This window comes from Chenopodium quinoa, unplaced genomic scaffold (genome assembly GCF_001683475.1).
Source record: "Chenopodium quinoa cultivar QQ74 unplaced genomic scaffold, ASM168347v1, whole genome shotgun sequence".
In the NCBI taxonomy this organism is placed as follows: domain Eukaryota; kingdom Viridiplantae; phylum Streptophyta; class Magnoliopsida; order Caryophyllales; family Amaranthaceae; genus Chenopodium; species Chenopodium quinoa.
The window spans coordinates 7,771-13,880 of record NW_018742487.1 but is presented as its reverse complement, the minus strand read 5'-3'; the positions used below and the strand labels follow the sequence as shown (position 1 = coordinate 13,880).

The window sequence follows — 6,110 nt, the reverse complement described above, 5'->3', positions numbered from 1 at the left end:
ATGAGGAACAAGGAATTCCCCAATGTTAACATTAAATTACACTACATATCCTTCATGGTTGAAGTGTTCCTTAGTTAGAGATTTGAGAGTTCGGTTTTTATTTGGCTTAAGACCAAAATAATATCTAGCTTAACATGATAAGTCTAGTATGGATCAAGCTTATGAGGTAAAATACGTTAGATACATCATCACTAAAGACAATTTGTTGACTATAAATTCTATAATAATAATTTAAAATCCCTACTTTTGGCTAAGTCATAGTTACATACGAAGTGTTACTTAGTGAAAAAATATTAACATATTATCAAAAGAGGACTGAATATTAATTTGAGAAAGAGTCTCAAATATATTTGATTTTTACCAATTCACGCCGTCTTACACTGATTTCATAGCTTTAAAACAGCAAATACTCCTAAGGATTGTTTGTGAGCACAGAAATTGGCAGGCAATACCAAGCCAGTACCTGTTCAAAAGAGTAATATAAGTTATAAATCAACTACCTTAAAGACTTAGTTAACATGACATGGTAATCTTTCTTGACAAATTTTCGTGCTCTAGAAAAATTTGACCAATTCAATAACTCCAAAACAATCCATCATTGAAACCTATAAAAAGGGTGTGTTCCCAAGCAAGAAACCATCACAACTTACAAGTGCTCAAACTCATACAAAAGAAATAAAAGTTCATTACAGCAGAAACTACGCGATAAATTAGACATCAGAAACCATGGCAGCTTACAGATTCTTTACGTGCTTGACTCTATTAGCTCTAACATCTAGTGTAGCCTATGCCACCGATCCTACACAGCTCCAAGATTTTTGTGTCGCCACAAATGACCCGAAAAATGCATGTAAGAATTATTTCTTGTTATAACTGCATGATACTCCAATATATGATGTAGGCAAGTAGTTAATTATTTTTTACTAAGCACTAATACTAAATTATGATCTCTTGTTATCTGCAGTGTTTGTAAATGGGCTATTCTGCAAGAATCAAATGGCAGTTACAGCAGAAGATTTCTTCACCAATGGGCTAGACAAACCTGGTAACACCAACAATAAGCTAGGCTCAGCAGTGACTCCAGTGGCAGCAGCACAACTACCAGGACTCAACACCCTTGGCATATCACTCGCTAGGCTCGACTTTGCCCCATATGGCCTTCTTGCTCCCACACACACCCCCGTGCCACTGAGGTTTTCACAGTGATGGAGGGTACCATTTATGTTGGTTTTGTGACCTCTAACCCAGCAGATAATAGTGCAAACAAGCTCTTTACCAAGGTTCTCAAAAAGGGAGACGTCTTTGTTTTCCCACAAGGACTCGTTCACTTTCAGCTCAATGTTGGCAAAACTCCTGCTTTTGCCATTTCTGCCTTGAGTAGCCAGAATCCAGGTGTGGTCACTGTTGGTAACGCTGTTTTTGGCTCTGAAGCACCTATCTCGGTTGATGTCCTTTCCAAGGCCTTTCAGCTTGATGCTAATGTCATCAAGTACATTCAGTCCAAGTTCTAACTGATTACTTCCTGACTGGGAACAGACTGAACTATGTGGTGCAGAGTGATCAATTATTGATTTCATTATGTTTGCAGATGTTTTTATTTTCTAATACCATTGTTTATTTGTTAAAATTTTACAAAAATAAATGAATAACTTATCTATAAAGTATTGAAAAAGTTTATTGAGCTGTTAATACAATATCTGTTTAATATTTGCCACAGAAAAGAAAGCAATTAAATCATAAGTTTGCTCTACCTTTCATCTTCTGTTCCCTAAACTCCAATCCCGCTCCCTATGCCTCGTCAAGGTGCTTATTACCTACGTTGCTTAAACTTTTCAGACCTCTCACATTTTTTATGAATTTTCACCTCAAAGACACAACCTACTTTGGCCAAACCACCTTACAAATTCATCAACTCTACCTAGTCTTTTGGCCTCTTCAGCACAAGTTTCAAATATTACACATAATATGCATAAAAACTTAGGGATAAGGTTGTTTCTTTGATTTAACAGAAAGAATGGACATCAATAAAACCACAAACTTGAGGAATGCAATTACAGGTCATTGATGAGTACTTGAAATTAATGCACAATTTTGTCACAACTTCATTGTTGAATGTACATTCTAAATCATGAAAATCAGAAATAAACAGCAGATCACATGGTGACTTGGTGAGTGAGGACAAATGTTCTTGCATGAACTCACACAGTCACACCCACATATATAAAAACATACGAGGAACGATCACAGAATGTTTTGTATAAATAAAGGATATGAAAGCTTCAAAGACTTAATGCATGTTTCCAGAGAGGCATTTGAATTGTCAGAATCTGAAATGCTTCTGATAGAAAAAGGGATGGATGAATGTGAATTGACTCTGGTACTGCTAGCATATGGTCATCATCATTTTGCAGAAAGCACGAGGAAAGATATTACTATGACAGGAATCGACGAAGAAATAAGGCCATCATAACTTAAAGTTTACTGGTTTTCGTCAGACTTCCCAAGGCTTTTGCTTTCTCCCTGAGTATGTATTTCTGTGCCTTCCCAGTTATTGTGCGCTGCAGATCCTCAAAAACAACTGTCCGAGGAGCCATATAATGTGGTAACCGATCTCTACAAAACTTAATTATATCTGCAGATGTAACATCATTACACCCATCCTTCAGCTTTACAAACGCGCAGGGTGTCTCCCCCCAGTGATCATCAGGACGAGCCACAACAGCAACTTCTAGAACAACCGGATGACTAGATATTACATCTTCTACCTCAATTGAGCTTATATTCTCTCCCCCAGATATTATTATGTCCTTTGCTCGGTCTTTTATCTGAATATAAACATCAGGGTATTTGACAGCTAAGTCTCCGCTATGATACCATCCATTCTCAAAAGCCTCTTGAGTAGCCTTCTCATCGCTCAAGTACCCTGTCATAATGGTGTTTCCTCTAAGAATAACCTCGCCAATTGTCTTTGCATCAGTAGGCACACTTTTCATAGTTATAGGATCTTTTACATCCACTTCCTCAAGTCCAAGATGGAGCACTACTTGTCGCGCCTTAATTTTTTGCCTTTCATTTGGAGGTAAAGCATCCCACTCAGGCTTCCAAACACAAACTGTAGCAGGCCCGTAGGCTTCTGTCAACTCATATCCGTGTGTTACTGCAAGCCCAATCTCCTCCATTTTGAAGAGTACTTGTGGGGCTGGTGGAGCACCACCTGTTATCGCAACCACCTTTCCTGGAAGAGGCTTCTTATCGCCATCAGGAGAATTTATGATCATGTTAAGAACCGTTGGTGCACCACCCATGTGGGTAACTTTATACTCAGCAATGCTACTGAATATATCCTTTGCAACAACATTGCGCAGGAAGATGTTTATCCCACCTTGAGCTGCTATACCCATGTAAAGCACCAGCCATTGCAGTGAAACATAGGGACAGTCCACAGAAAGACAGGTCTTGTAAGTATTTCATTCACCAGAACTGTAGCCAAGGAGTTCAGATATGCACCTCTGTGGCTTTAAACGACGCCTTTAGGACTTGAAGTTGTCCCAGAAGTATAGTTCAATGCAATTGGATCCCATTCATCTTTTGGCTTTCGGATCTCAAATTCAGGATTTCAGTCCTTAAAAGATTCTCGTACTCAAAGGTTTTAGTTAGAAGCATGTCATTTCCAACTGACATCAACTGTTCATCGAGAACTAGGACTATAACAGGAAGGCTAGAGCTTGACTTGGACATGTTGTCCAATGCTCCCGTACAGTATCCAAAAACTGATAATCTACAAAGATGAGTTTTGCCTTTGAATGTTTTAGCAAGACAGACACCATTGCAGAATCATGACGGATATTCAAGGAGCAAAGGACTGCTCCGGCCATTGGAACTGCAAAGTGCAACTCATACATTGCTGGAGTGTTGGGGAGAAAAGCAGCAACCTAATGTTAGCAAGTCAACGAACAAGAGAAAAGAGGAAATGTTAGAATAAGTCATTAACTTAATCTGGTTCGGAGGAAATGGGCAACCAGATGTACCTAAGCCGAAACAAACAAACAAAAACAAAAATAATAATAATGTATGTACAAGCACAGATTTTTTTTTATTACACCATTTTCAACCTCCATTAGTAATAAACAAAGTTAAATTATTGTGCATTGCATCCGTATTTTACATTGTACATCAAAAATAAACAAAGGCCATTTTACATCCGTATTTTCATTGATCAAATGACAGGCTGACAAGAAATAGGTTAGGCCTAGCAGGGGTTTAGATGCGAAATACGAAGTATGTTTTACCAACATAACCAACACTCTCCCTTTGATCACCTGCTATATTTTCAACAATCAGCTAAACAATCATTTTTCTTCCTTTGGCTAGTAGCTTCGTACTTCGAGCCTTAGACCATTATTCACTTCTTTAAATGGCTTCTAATTGCCTATATAACACTGGTATCTAATGTAATGTTAGGACTTAGGAGTATGTCACACAATTTTTGTTAAGTCAAAAAGTCAAACTTCCCTTGATCACTTCAAATTATTTTGTAAAATTGACCACATATATACCAAAATCAATTGGAAATATGAGAATTAGTACGTCCCATGGGGTTATACATCAGCCATCATCCATCATCCATCATCCATCATCCATCATCCATCTTGTAATTCAATGTGGGATGACGAATTAGTTATATCACATGTAAGTTCATCTTTTAACATGATCACTTAATTACTTGGAAGTATAGCCACAAAAACGGACATCATAAAACAGGATATCATTCGATACATTCCTATACATCAAAACAAACGAACAGCATCAAAGTGCACAGAATATACTAAACATGGAGTTGATCAGCAAGAGTCCACACTTTAATATGAGTACTAGAAATCATGACAAAAATAGTCATATATAAACATACCATCCAATTAACAACACACACAGAAAAAAGAATCATAGTATATTTTCCGTTCCTAAATACATGCAACTTATTGCAACACTTAAGTTTATACATCATTCATACATTAGTTTTGATCACAATACATAAAAATAAAAAGTTACTATGTAATATGTTCTTAAATTAGTCTCAAAGTGTATATTTTCAAGTATCAATTTTTTTTTTTTTATTCTATGAATACAAAAAAAAAATTACGCATCAAGTGTGTCAGTCAAACTGTTACAAGTATTTAAGAATATATACAAACATAAACTTGAACGAGTTAAGTCAAATTTAAGAAAAACTCAAATTGAGAACCAAAGAGCAACTTATCACCTAAAATTATGCGCTATGATAATCGAGCATAATCTAAATAAATATTAAGAACTTACAACATCGCCATAAGAGATAGACTATTGGGTGAGAGCAGAAGCAAGTTTAGTACACCTAATAAGAGTTTCTCTCCAAGTATACTTAACATTCCCATAAACAACAGTAGTCTGATCTCCATAAACAAGTGCTGATCCCTCCAAAAAACTTATTGGAGACAATGGAACATAATTTGTCGAGCAACGAATTAATCCCTCCATTGTTGGGTTCTAAAGCTTTATTGTGAATTTAGTAAAGTCTTGACTTTATTTTTATGGGTGGAAAGAAGAGACAAGAGAGATTCTTTAAATAGAGGCTTAAGCCGTTAAAAGATGGATTGTTTAATTAAAACTCTAATTCATGTTTTGGTCAATTTTAATTTGTAATGCAATAATTCATTTTAAAGTCAATTTTAAGTTGTAAACTTGTAATGCAATAATTCATGTTTAGTCAATAGTTTGGCTAATCAATCACCGAACTACTTGTGATAAACAAGTTCGTTAAATAGCTTGTAATGACAATTGTCATTTTTATACTAGGAAAATTCATTTTAATGAAAAGTGCCCTTTTAAATTAAATAACCTAATTTTTGTCACTTGCACGAACCCTTTTTATAGTACTCCATATGATTTCATTGTATATATATTTGACACTACTTGAATTGACCCGAGCTTAACCGAATTTGATAATAATGGCGCCTATCAATGAATAAGGAGGGAATGATCAACATACATTATAGATGATAAGTTGTGTATTGTGCATGATTTTAGGGTCATTGTAGGTAGTTTTTGAGTCTAGATTAGTTGTTCATAGCTTA

At 36.0% G+C, this 6,110-nt stretch overlaps 2 pseudogenes; one reads left to right on the top strand and one right to left on the bottom strand.

Annotated features, from left to right (window-relative positions):
• The first annotated feature begins 557 nt into the window (after nucleotides 1–557).
• Nucleotides 558–1,597, top strand: LOC110719778 (annotated as a pseudogene).
• A 451-nt stretch (nucleotides 1,598–2,048) lies between these two features.
• LOC110719782 lies at nucleotides 2,049–5,555 on the bottom strand (annotated as a pseudogene).
• Between the last annotated feature and the right edge of the window lie 555 nt (nucleotides 5,556–6,110).